Source organism: Molothrus ater, chromosome 11, assembly GCF_012460135.2.
Source record: "Molothrus ater isolate BHLD 08-10-18 breed brown headed cowbird chromosome 11, BPBGC_Mater_1.1, whole genome shotgun sequence".
Lineage (NCBI taxonomy): Eukaryota > Metazoa > Chordata > Aves > Passeriformes > Icteridae > Molothrus > Molothrus ater.
In genome coordinates, this window is record NC_050488.2 from 9,994,625 (window position 1) to 10,008,636 (window position 14,012).

Sequence of the window (14,012 nt, forward strand, 5' to 3'; positions counted from 1 at the left end):
TTTCCGCTTCCTGCCACGCGCCGCGTCCGCCGCCGCCGCCGCGCATGCGCCGGGCCGCGGCCGCACCGCCCCTCGCCTACAACTCCCATCATGCTCTGCGGTCAGGGAACACAATTGCCCCACGGCGCGGGTGCCGCCCATGGCGGCGCGCGGCTTGCCGGGAGTTGTAGTCCTGCGCTTACCGCCATCTTGATGTGGTGTGGGACTGGCTCCTGTGTGTCGAGGAACGCGTGTTTTAGCTACCAGAAAGCGTAGCGCTGGTTTAAGAGGTTTCAACAGATCAATACATAAATAAGCAATTAAGTTAGTTTCCTGGTTATGTGTTTCTGCAGTGGGCCATTGTAGTCCTTGCTGTGCAGTAAGAACCTCCTTGTACCCGCCACATAACGAGTGCGTCATATGGTAGAAAGAGCAGCTGTGTGTAAATGCCTCAGCTCCTCTGGCCATTTGGAAGTTATCCTTGTAGGTAGTTCTCTGGACTCTCTGGTTAATGGAGATACAAGTGGAGAAATACTCTGCTTACCTTTCATCTCTGGAGAAATCACTCTGCATATCTCACACAGGTTTTCAGATGAGTTGAATCATCCTCCAGATGTATTTATCATAGAGGGAACTCAGGTGACAACTTCACCCTGTAATTTGGGTGTCCCATTGTGAAAAACACCAATCACTTGTTTTTAAAAGTTTAAAAGTTTAGTTGTAATAAAATTATTATAAAAATAGTAATACAATTAGAGTAATAATAATTTGGATAATTTGAATTAGGACAATATGAGACAATAGAAGCAAAGAGTTACGGACGTCTGGGTACCTTTTTCTGGGCAGCATAAGCCTGAAAATGGACACATGTTAACAGAGGATTAACCCTTAAAAACAATAACCTGTTTCATATTCATACATCTCATACATGATGCATAAATTCCATTCAAATACAGAATTCTGTCTGGTCATCATCAACTTCTTCATAATCCTAACAGCGTTGTCCTGCCTGAGTGAGGAGGGAAGAAGTTAATTTCTCCTGATAATGGAGCAATAAATTCTTTTTCTCTGAAAGATTTAGGTGTCCCGTGGCTGCTATCTCAGTGCGAGTCCTTTCTTTAGGAAAAAAAGTATCCTACATAGCATAGTTTCTATTTTAACATTTTGTTATAACCTAAAACTATATTTAACACATTACTTAAGAGAATTAATACAGCATTACTTTTTAACACAACACATATAATATAAATATAAAATAATATTTTAATATTTGCAAAAAGCCAATCATAAATTATGCATTTTTCACACCATGTCAGACAGCTCCAGGTGTCAGTGTCCCACAGTCCCTCCCTGCCTGCCCAAGGCCGTGTGTAACATACACAGGTCCAGCTGGGCTTTAATAAAATGTGAAACATTGGTGAAAATATGAAATTTTGGGCTGTGTGTCAAGGAAGTGACGGGCCAGCCACACGTCACTGTCACCCAGCAGCACCAGCAAGGGACACGTGCTACCAGGGCTGAGGTGTTTCTTGCCAGAAGCACTCAATGTTCTGTGTGTTTTCCAGGCCTCTGCAGGGGCAGTTATCAGCAGTCTGAAAGGGAAGGTAAACACAAGTCAAGGCAAAGATTAAAGCAAATAGAGGTGCTGATACAAAGCAGTTAAAGTCAGTGTATACACTCTATAAAATGCGTAATTGCTACCACAACATCTCCCTGATATTTTCTGAGCACTTGGGTACGCTTTGTTTGATTATTTCATCTCTACTTTTCTGAGATTTAAAAGACCAACCCTAATTCCCATGTAATTTTTTTTCTTTTACTTTTTTTGTTGTTGGACTGTATATTTGCCCTTCTCCAGGCTTCTGTATCCATGCATCTCACCTGTGAGTTATTGAAGACATTGCCAATGCTTTAGTTCTTGTCCAGGGTTGCTCATTTCAAAACATCCAGTTTATTGAAACTTGTTTCGATCCACCCATTTCTAATTAGAGATAAAGCAACTGCTTTCCAAGTGACATGCTGTCTTGCAGAGTTGATTTGATAAGATGGTTTTGATTTAGTTATGTGGACACTGTGCTGGTCTTTCAGAGCTGGTAAGTGGAAAAGGGAGAACCAGCAGTGGTTCTTTGGGAGTCTGGATAGGGAAGCACAGCACAGTGATCAGGGGAGTGATGGTAGAAACATGCAATGAGGTGCCAGAATTTGCGCAGTCACGCATGCTTTTTGTGCAAGTAAACTTTGTCTGTGCCATAAGAAAAGAGAAAAATATTTAATTGGCTGTTATTTGCATGCATGTATCACCTATCAGACTTCTTGTGTTCCTGTTTTTATTTTTTTTTAAATAATTTTAGACAGTAAGATAGGTTGGTTCTCTACTGTAAAAAAATGTATAATGACACAGAATTGTCTGCTTAGGGAGGATGAAAACTCATTAGATTTTACCTGCCTCTGTATTTTGTCCATCACGGGCCTAAACAGCTTCACATTTTGGGTGAAGAGGGTACAGTCCTTCAAGTGAAATTTGCCACTGAAGTTCAGTTCTAGGTAGAAAAAATGGTTGCTGAAAGCAAGCTTTCCTTGGATCTTACAATGAAAAAAGGAATCTGCTTTGCCAACTGCAGTAAAAATACACAGAGAAGAGACAAGCTCAGCTCTTTTGTATAATCAAGTGTCACTCTGCAGAAGTGAAAAGCAAAAGAAACTGAAGATACAGTTCTGGGGCACTTTTATAGTAAAGCCATGTGACACATTGAGTCAAATTTTAGCCTGGTATGACTCCCTGACCTTGACAGTTTATCCTGGGGAACTATTTTGGAAGCCAATTGCAGACAGTGTGACAAAAATGGAATTTTATACTCTAGGGCTGATTTTTACACTGTTTTGGAAGCACCTACTACTGCAAGAAGACCCAGTGTGGAGTGGTACCAGCTGGTACAACTGGAATGATGATGATGATGATGATGATGATGAAGAGGAGGAGGATAGCATGTAATTAATAAACTGCTCTTTAGAGAACAGCAACATCTGAGAAGCAGATGTAGATTTAAAACAGCTTGTTCTTTTCAGGTTTTTCTTTTTTTCTTCAAACCAAATCAGTGTCTCATATAACCAAGCTGATCCTGCTTCAGAAATAATGTACTTTAGGACCATTAAACACAGTAGTATTCACTTAATGGCACTGACATTTGTTAGCCAGTGTCACACAGCGCAAATCTTCAGCCTTTACTGCAAAATAATCTCAGTATACCACTATTGCATTAGTGCAAAGCTGCCATTTAATTACTGCTTTGCAAATCAAGCTTTGCTCTGTGGTGACTGACTACAGGTGCTGAATTGTACCCTGATTCAAACAGCAAAGACTACATGATTGCTTCAATAGCCAGAGGTAAAGAGCAGAAAATGGGGGCAGAGAGTAGAAATGGGGAGACCAGCACAGATGAATTTGTGTCTGCCTTTAAGTGGTTCCTTTTTGTTCTAGTCATTGCTTGCAGAAACCAGCTACAACCTCTCCTTGAAGAAATCACATTTTTCACATCTGTGACTTGCTCACACCCTGTTCCCACACCAGCACATTTGATCAGTGTGCCCAAGATTGCCTGTTGTGCTGAGTGAAGACCTTTCCCCAGCAGGGAGGATGAAGGAGTCCTTCCAGCTGTTGGCATCCTGGTCCCAGAGCGCCTGCAGGCTGGGATGGCCAGAGGGCACTGCAAAGCTGTTGTTTGTACACACACACACGTGGGGGTTCACCTTACAAATCAAGGCTAGCTCATATTTGTAGCATCAGTCTAAAAGAGGACAGCAATAGCCAGCATGGCCTGCGTCTGTTTGACTGCAGTGTTTGTATCCAGTTCCCTGCCAGCAGTTGTATGTGTAACCACAAGGTGGAAGAGCTGCTTTATTTATGGTGCCTTCTCAGCTTGCATAAAATGCACACAACTGTGTAGGCAAGTTTTATTAGTGTCATTATTTAATTGTTACAGTAGATCAATGCCCAAGGGCCACTTTCAGGACCAGAAGTCCTTGTGTTAAGTGTAACGTGAGCCAGTCCACAGTCCTGCACTGAGCTTCCTGCAGGCAGATCCCTGGGCCCTCAGGGCGCTTCAGGAGATCCCTGTGACCTCTCTGAGAGTGCAGCTGTACTGTGAGTCCCCTTGAAGATCATCACGTGGGGATCTCCCTCAGATCCTGCTCAGATGGAGCAGCTGCAGCTCCAGTGCTCTGACAGAGTGTTCCAGGGACCAACCACAAGTGTGACATGCTTGACATCCCCTTTGCCTGCCACCCCCATGCTGTCTCTCAGGCTGGTTGACAGGTGCTTGTTAGATGTCCCTAAAGATTTATTTATGCAGGTGGATGGGCTCTAGGGGTGGTAGCATGTGTGAAACAAGTCACTAAGTGGAAGTTCATGGTCTGAATGACAGCATAGGAGCCCAGACATAAGGATGAGCCTCCAGGAAACCCTGAGAAGACAACATTCCTAAAGTAAATTGTTTGCTACTAACCTAAAAGAGACTTAGCTGGTAGCTCCTTTAAGCCAATAGCCAGACTGCATTGATTCCACAGAGCTAGAATCTCCCTGGTAGTCTGTAATCAGGAGAAAATCTCCCAGTCTGAGGAGCCCCAAGCAGCTGCTAGTTACAAGTGGTGCTCCCCAGGGCTCCACACTGGGCCAGTTCTGTTAAATATCTTCATCAAAGATATCATCTGGTCCGGGGGGTGAAGGCCAGCCTCAGGAAGTTGCAGAGATGACATCAAGCTTGGTAGGAATGTTGATTTGCCAGAGAAGACACCACAGAGGGGTCTGGACTGATGGGCCAAGGCCAATTGCATGAGGTTCAATGATTGTGAAGTGCTGGGCCCTGCACTTGGATGTTTCATACCTGTGCCTGTTCGGAAAAACAATTCCAATTTCAATATCTAAAATGAGATATCCAAACCATTGATTAAATAGAATACATCAAAAGAAGTGAGGTTAATTTCTCTGCCAGACATAAGGTCAAAATGGCAATGGACAAGAGCATTTCAATATCATTATCAGGACATGAGAGGTTAACTGAATATCTTGCTACTGCTTTGCACAAAGTGTTTTGAGTCCTGAACTCTGTTATGAGTCACACCCCTATTTCTCAAATTTGTTCGCCCAGGTGCTCCTAGAACATCATTTTATTCCATATATTTATGGCAATTCTTAATAAGGTATCTAAAAAACTCTACAACACTGTACCTTTAACGAGCCATGCTCCCAGCTGGCAGCATTACAGCAGTGCTTGCTCAATAATGAGGATCCTGATTTCTGCTTCTGATAAAAGAGACCTTCTACATAACACACACTTTGTGTAGCACAAAGAGTCAGTGGCTAAACCCTGATCTTGTCAAAGAACAACAACAAAACTGCAGTAGGAGTACTGTTTCATCCTGCATCTTCTCATGAAACCTCAATATTTCAAGTAGAAACAAAAGGTAATGTGTAGTTTTGCAATGAGAGCAGCACTATTGATTCAGAAAAAGCTCTGTAATAAAGCTACCTTCTGTTTGCTAAACCACGCCATGGAGGGGACAAATTATGACAAATTATGGTAAAATTAGGCAGATCAACCAACAAGGTCAGACAGATACTTACCGCCACCAGCTCATGCAATATGGGCAGTTGAAGTATATGCAAGAGGAATGAAGTGATTTTACACCCTTCCCTGGGGGATGCAGTGTTGGTGACTGCTGGCCACAGATCTCCAGACCAGATTGATAATGGCTGGTTCTCAGCTGACAGCCTGCAAACTGTACCTGCTCATGGTGAACCAACAGGTGAATATGTCAGCAAGACTGGAAGGCCTACAGCTAATACAAGGATAAATGCTTTGTACCATTTAAATGCTTCCCATGTGTTCTCTTCCAGCTTCTTCAAGGTTTCAGAAGCCTTCAGCATGTTTTTTTATGTTAAACCTCTCCTTTCCCCCATAGATTGGTTATTTTTCATGCCCTACTTGTTTTTCTGTGGCTTATCTAACTAGACTCTGTAAAAAATGATAATAGACCTAACAAAACCAAATGTTTTCATATTTCTAGGTATTAAGAACTAGCTTGTACTTATATGATCTGTTTTTCAGTTGTCAAAGTATTGACCTGGAACCATTGTTTAAAAAAACCCAAAAACCCAACAAACAACAGTGTTTGGAACATTAAGGAAAAAAATGCTTGTCTTGCAAATACTGATGCCAATTTCCCTTAACGGTCCATAGACTAGTAACCAGATACATATAGCTCTGATAATGGACCAATTTACATAAAAATCACTGCCAGCTTGATTGTAACATTCCCCATGTGGAAATTGGCCAGGGCTGGAAATCACCACTATCAACCTGAGAGCCTTTACACCTTTGCAGAGACAGCTTTTGGCACAGAGCCTTAATTTCATCTAGAATTTTATGAAGCATTAGCAAAAATACCTTTTGTGCTGCAACCACATTGGACCTGTGTTTGGGAATGGAAACCTACCAACAGAGGAGGTGTTTGGTTTTCAAGTCAGCAAATGTTACCTGACACTGGGTCCCTCTAGTCCAGCTGGGGAGTCCTGACAGTGGTCAAATAACAACGTGAACATTGGACTTCTGCATCAGCTGTTGTGCTTCAAATCAGTGTTTGGATATTGAATTTGAGTAACCTCATGCACCCAGGGCTGTGGAGTTGCACACAAAGCTGTACTGGTGGGGTGCACACAGAGTGAGGCTGAGCTCTGCCTGTAGCTGCATGGCTTTTTCATGCAAATTCAACCTGTAATACACTGACATTGCTGCATGCAGTAATTATCATGTGCATGCTTGAAAAGAAAATGCTGTACATGTAAAATTCTCCTTTTGATCCTGGAATAGAACTGATTTCTGTTCATTTTATGGATATTTGAAGCTCTTGCTGAATAATTCTGTGATTCTTTCAATTTTGATCTCTTGACAACATCAGCTTTTAAATCTAAACTCTTTGTAAACTACCTTTTGAGCAACTGTCTTTTTCTTTCTTCTGGAATTCTGAGCAGCAGCAGAAATTCATCAAGTAAATTGTCTTCCTGGCTTTAAAACCAAATCTGAAACCTAAGCTGCTCTGTTTGGTACATAGTGAATGGGCTTTGATTTGATTTTTATTGTATTTCATTCAAACTTTATTTTAAAAATCTCCCAGGGACACTTGCATGAGAAACACTTTGCAAGTAAAACAGCATTGTATTTCCAGTCTCCCATTTTTAAAGTCTCTCCATTATTGTAACATTTTTGTCATGCTTGCTCATCTCCATAATAATCCACTGTATGGCAGACAACTGCAGCTGTTAGGTCATAGAGCTAGATGTCTCTGTAGGTTTTTTTTAATGGATTTTTTCCCCCCCATACTACAAAAGGGTTTCAATGTGTCATTAACCCAGTGACCAGCACTTCTGCAGTCAGCCTGTGGGCTGTCCCCAGGCAGCTATATTTCCAGTGTTCTCTGACTCCAGTTTTGTCTCAGCTGATTTACTGACATGGAATTTGGTGTAGATTTGAGATCCCTCAAAACGTCATTATGGTTTAAATTGAGCAGATGATCTTTATGGGTAGTTCAACAGTGAGTTTTATGTTGAGCCTAGTAGTTAGTCCCTTTAGAATTTATCCACCCGTATTTTTCAGTGGAACAATGGTGACTTTCAGCAGATGGATAATTTCAGGTTTGGATTCAGGCTGGGCATACAAAATGTATTCTTGATATCTCTTTCCTTGTAAAAATTGCAGTTTAAATCCAGACTAGATATAAATTACAATATATCACTTCTTTTTATTTACTTTTGATCACTATTTACCTCTCAGTCTCAGAGAGGGCTTTTTTAAATGCTAACATTTAACAGGCTTGGTTTGATCCAGCCTCTATTTCCATCATTGGCCAAAAATCCTGCTGGGTCACATCCTCTGAATAGACATCCCTGTGGATCTCCTAATGCACTTTATAAGATGCATCCAGTAAATCCAATAACAACAGAAATATGATTAAATACACAGTGAACACATGGCTCCAAAAAAAGCAAGTTAGAGCTTCACTTTGAATTTTTACTTACAAAGATTTACTTTCCTTGTGAAAGCAGGCCATATAAATCTTTATCAATATTTACTTAGCTCAGCTAGGGAAATAAAACAGTAACTACACCCTGATCTGTGCAATATCAGAGCAGTACAAACACATTAAAGTCCTCCTTAAATGCAAGTGGGCAGGACTCTGGCCAGCTAGAGAATTGCTAACATGCCCGAGTTTTACAGAGGTACATGCCAAGAGCTTAGCAGCCTTCAGTGAACATTGCTGTTACAGCAGCCTGCCTGAAATAAGAAACAAAGAAATCAGATTAAAGACTGAGCTGCTTAGGGCAGCAGCATTAGTATGGCAAATTTCCTGGCAAGAGAGCTGTGATTTTGGGCATCAGATGGCTGCTTTATGCAGCAGTGCTGGGTAGCAGCGGATTCCTCATCCCTTCTGAAAAACACAGAACAATAACTGTCAGGAAGGTTTTATCATCTGTGAATACTGGAAAGAGGGTAAATTTCCTGTTCCTGTGGTTTTGTTCATCTGCTATTTGGCATCTTTGTGTAAGAGCCCAAGAAGCCATCAAGCAGTAAGCTATTAATGCACCAGCTATGACAGGCTTTGGAGCAATTTCAGTCTTTGTGTAGCCTCTGACTGTTTGTCCCCTCTGAGCACTCCAAAGAGCTGGCTTTACAGTGGGCTGGCTCCAAAGCTGAGGTGAATGCTGGTGCATCCAGGCAGCCTTTGATAAGTGAATTTTCAAGTGGCAGTGCTGGCACAAGCAGCTGCTGTGCCACACACCCCTCAGTGAGCATTTGTTCTCTGTGCCTCTCTCTGTGCTGTGCTGCTGTAAGCAATTTGTAGCTTCATGGCAACATGGGCTACAAAATGATCTGACTGCAAAATGCTTTTTCAAATCCTGCAGATGAACTACAGATTTAGTCTTTTTTATATTCATTTAGGAGTTCTGACTGCAGCATGAGTGAATACCTTAGTTAGCTTCAGCTGAGCCTGATAATTAATGAGAGCAGTGAGCATGTAACAGCTTGGGCTTCAGCATGGGCTGTCCAAGCCAGCTAGAGATCACACTGAATTGCTCTGACAGCTGGCACCTGCACTATTGAATCTTCTTTGCTAATCATTACATCTGGTTTGGATACATCTATTCAGCTAAAAATCACATCTCACAGCAGCAAGATGGCCATAGCTTTGCCGGAATGGAGGTGTGCTCTTTCTGACAGAAGAAGGGAGACGAAGTCAGACACCCTTAAAAGTCTCTTTTCTTCTTACTTTTTTACATTCTTACCTCTCCCTATACACTTTATAGTGTACCTGTGGACTATTCAAGTAGTTAAGTGGGCAACAAAACCTTAGAACATGTCATTACTGAAGGATGCTCAAGGAATAAGCAAATTAAGAGCCCCTTAAGTTTTAGTTAGTTTTATTTAGTTCAGTAGCTAAGCAAGTAGATGCCACATTGTTTCAGCAATATTGTAAAAAATGTATTTACTGCATATTCTGTAGGTGATTCCTTGGATGCAGCAAGGCCTTTTAGTGGCTAGTTAAATCAGTCACAGATTTGTTACAGAGCTCCCCAGAGAGCTGAATCTTTCCTATAAAACATGTGGTAGATCATCTGAATTCAGGTCTCAGTTACCCAGTAAATCTACTACAGTTCTGCAAAGCACCTTCTCTTTTTTTGCTTCACTGTGACTGTGTCTAAGTGGAGTGTTTTATTAAATCAGATCTGCTTTGAGAAAAAGACATTCATTCATCCTTCTAATTACTACCTCTCAAATTTAGCCTCAGTTAGTGACCGCTCAATTTGCTGAGATTAGTTCTGCCTGTGTCCAAGTGAGACTGGCTATGAAGGTACATGTAATAAACCCTACATTCCTCCTTCTACTCAACACCTCAACAATTAGATATGTGCTGTTGCTTTTCTGTGAAGGGGTAAACAAAATGCCCTTGTTGTCTGCAAACACCCAATCTCTCCTTTCCCAGAAAAGCTCAGTTTCTGAATGCTGGGGACAAAATTGTCACCAAAAATCACGGAGGTGAGAGCAGTGCAACAGTGTTATTGTTCTACCTCTGTAAAACACTTTCTGCTACGTGGATCTCAATATAAAGTTACAGAGATGTGAGCCCCTCCCTCTAAACACAGGAGGCAGCCCCACAAAATGCTTAGGGATGTGTTATTATAATTGTTTCACATGGGTGAACCTGGGCAGAGAGACCAGATGCCCAAGACTAGCAAATGGAGTAATTGAACTGAAAACACACCCAGAGAGGTTCAAACTTCTGATCAGTGCTCTAGTTACAAGACATCTCCCTGTGATCCTCCTCCTCATACTGGGAAGCCTGCAAAAGCCTATTGAATGGGTATTATAGCTTTTTATGTTTGCATTCAGCAGTTGTTTCAGCCACATTTGAAAGGAATGAGTCAGGAATTTGTGTATGTGGGAAGTGGTTTCCTCTCACATTACTGCATGTATGGATGAAATACATTTCTTCTACTATGAAGTTGCTGAATGGGAAAATAAAGTAGTGCAGCTGACTGGCACTTTAGTGGCTATACTTGGACCCGGATAATGAAAAGCCAGTGGCCTTGGGAGGCTGGTTTGGACAATGCATTCCACAGAAAAGCTGGTGAAATCACTTGTATTATTATAAAGAATGAACTAGAAAAGGAGAAAGTGGAGAAAAAAATACCAATATTAAAACCTGATAAATTAGAGACCCATTTCTTTAGTGAAACCTGGCCTGGCAGAAAATGCAGGAGGAAATGTGGCTTTAAGACATAAGCTATAAAGAATAATGAAGACGCCTCCCTCTGTGCTTCAGGCAGTTTTTGTAGCATCCAGTGCTCAGGAATCAGAGATAATGTTAATGGCTTGCCTGCAGTCATTACAGCCATGGCACGCACAGTATGGGAGGCATTTAACGTCAGACTCAGGGCACCATGCAGCGAGGGCAGGGCAGGGTGGCTGGAATGCAGGTCACCTCCCAGCCTGGTCATGGCCACAGGATCTGTGACATTTCAGAGCAGGCAGGTTTCATCTGGTATGAGAATAAACAGCAGAGTTTGGACTGGGGCTAGAACCTGCCCAAAAAATGAGTGTGCACAAATCCAGGGAGCTGATGTGATCTTCCTTTTGTCCTTCAATGCTGATTTGATGCTGGAGCTGTTCCCAACTTCTGGGGAACTGGAGGAGAAACAAAGGAATTTAAGGACTGGTCAAATAAGTGGGCTGAGGAAGAAATGGGATTAGGGGAAGAGAAACAGAAGAGACTGCTTAAAGCTTTTGGGAAAACCCTGAGGAGAAAACTTTTTGAGAAAACTTCTGAGGAGAACACTACAGCCAGCATAAAATTGGAGAAGGAAGAAGACACAGGGAAGTACTAAAAGATTTCCCCATTTGTTCCTTAGCTCATCAGGAATTTAAGGATCTTTTTGACTTGAAGCCCAGAATAGTTCAAATTATTTAAAGACCAACACTTTTTTTTTTAAAGTACTTTGATGAGTTAGGCAGAAGACAGAGTTGCCAGGTATGCTTTTTAAAAAGAATCTTACTGCTGTCAGTAAAGAACTTCTAAAAATAATGTTATACATATGTATACAAACTACATAGGACATTGTGGAACACTTAAAGATAAGGTTTAAAGGTAATTCCTTAGGCAGGGCAGAGCAGCCTGTCAGGATCCACAGCTCCACTGTGGATCCCTCCAGCAATGCCAGCATGCAGCCCCAGCCTGGCCTGTGCCAGGGGTGATGAGTGAATCACTCCAGGAAACACCAGGCAGGGCAGTACCCACTGAGACATTCACTGAGAGAGAAGGAAAGTGTATTTCTGCCTACTTTCTATGTATATTTTTTGCCATTTCCAAATATTTCCTTTGCTTTCAACCTCTACACATCAAATGATAGCAAATTGCAAATGTACTAGTTCCAGCTGAGCACAACTGGGGGTGAAATAGCTTTCCTTTGAAGCTGGAGCTAGAGTCCCCTTGAAAAGCTGTAGGGAGAGCTACAGACATTTGCAAATGAAAAACTAATTTCTGACCAGGTGATTCAAAGCATTGTGATTCATGAAACTTCTTTTCAGAGGAGCTACATAATCCATTAAGAGAGCAGCCAGTGAAAGGGACCACCCCCGTAGCTGACAGCAATCACCAGGTATACAGCTTATTAAAAGAATGCCATTATCTTCCAAATCAGCAGAAAAGCAACATAGATCTTTATGAATATATCATAATATTAAAAAATATATTCTAGCTTCTTTTATTTTTTCACTGATCATGGATCTCAGTACACATGTCAAGCAGAGGGAAAAAAACACCAGAATCAGGAGATCCAGGGCCAACTCCACCACATGTTGTAACACTCTGGAACCTCTTCCCACCTCTATTGTCACCCTCTTTTATAGGTGCTCCCTCAGCCTCTTACCTGGAGCATATTTTGGAGTGCAGGTAGAAGAGCTGACAGCTCTATGTGCACCAAGGCAATATTTATTTGGCAGATCAAGGCTTTCTGAGTGGCAGTGTGTGTCTGCTGGAACACAATACAGACACTGCCCCATAAATTTCAATATTGCACACATGCAAAATGCAGTGTGTGTGTTTGCCTGCAGTGGGCAGGGACTGAGACCCAGACAAGCAACCCCAGCAGTGCTGTGTGAGGGTGAGGAGTGAGATGTCTGATGGTTTCCTGTTTGTCCACATGTATGAAAACAGACATGAGAAATCTGCAGGGATCTTTATGAAGTCAGTTATCTATGGACAATTTCAAAATTAAAACATTAGCTGGGGTTAAAAATTGAGAGCTCCAATTAGCTTTTTGTAGCATGTCACTTTTTTGCTTTTTTCCCTTTGTACCACGTAACCAGCTACCATTCCAACATTTTTCTTCATGTATGGGAACCAGTGAAATACTTCAGCCCCTCATGTGAAGCTGGGGTATATGCTTTTGCTCCATAAACCCCCCACCCATTTAAACAGCTGGTAGCTTCCAGCACTGCTTGCATTTTAGAGTTATGGATGATGTAAATTCAGCCTTGATGAAACATAAGTTAACTGCTGCTCAGATGGAAAGGGGCTGCAGAAAAACATTATTTCAGTGAAACCCACATTTGGGGGAGGTTGGAGAATGCATACTCTGTAATTTTTTTTTTTTTTTGTATCAGGTTTTGTCATAGAAGAAGTTAAGACTCTTAAGGACTTTGACAGCAATGTGAGATTACCCATGGACATAGCAGAGCTGCAGATTCTTATACTCTCAGAGGGATGTTGGTTGAGATCTATGCCTCTCAACAAGCATGCTTTCTGCTTCTGCCTACCTCAGACAAGCTGCACTTTCAAATACTGGTTTGGAAATTTTAGTCATCCCAAGGACAACCCAGGAACTGCATAGGGCCCACATACAATTAAGAAGTTAGTGCCCCCATTCTAGATATTTAATCCAGAAAAAACCCCAAACATTCCCCTGCTTGATAAATAGGGCTAGACATTCTGACTTGGGCAGAAACACGTGGGGGTCCCCACTGGCAGCCAGAGCCCGTGGGCAGCAGGAAAGGTGATGCTCAGTGCAGGTGAGGGAAGGTCACTTGGCCCTGGAAAAAGCCCTGTTAACTCCCAGTGCAGCTCAAGCTCACTGATTGCAAGGCCAATATAGAAAATGAATGTCACTACTCTCCTCAGTTATCAAGACAGACCTTCTCAGAGTATATGCTTTCCTTCTATCCAGCTCATTTAATATCTGTCTTAAAAGCAAAACATATGAAGTGAGAAAGAAACAGCCAGCTCAATACTGGAATAAAAGTTTAATTGGAGTGTGCCAGCTGAGTTTCACACACATGGTCAAATATTACTAACAAAAGGTTGCAAATATCTCCCTTCTTCCCTTGAAATATTCCAAATAGACTGTCCTTTAGGGAGTGAAATCCAGTAGATTAGCCCAGGCTTTAAACCACAAGGACTGTAAGGAATAGACCACAGAGCAGAGA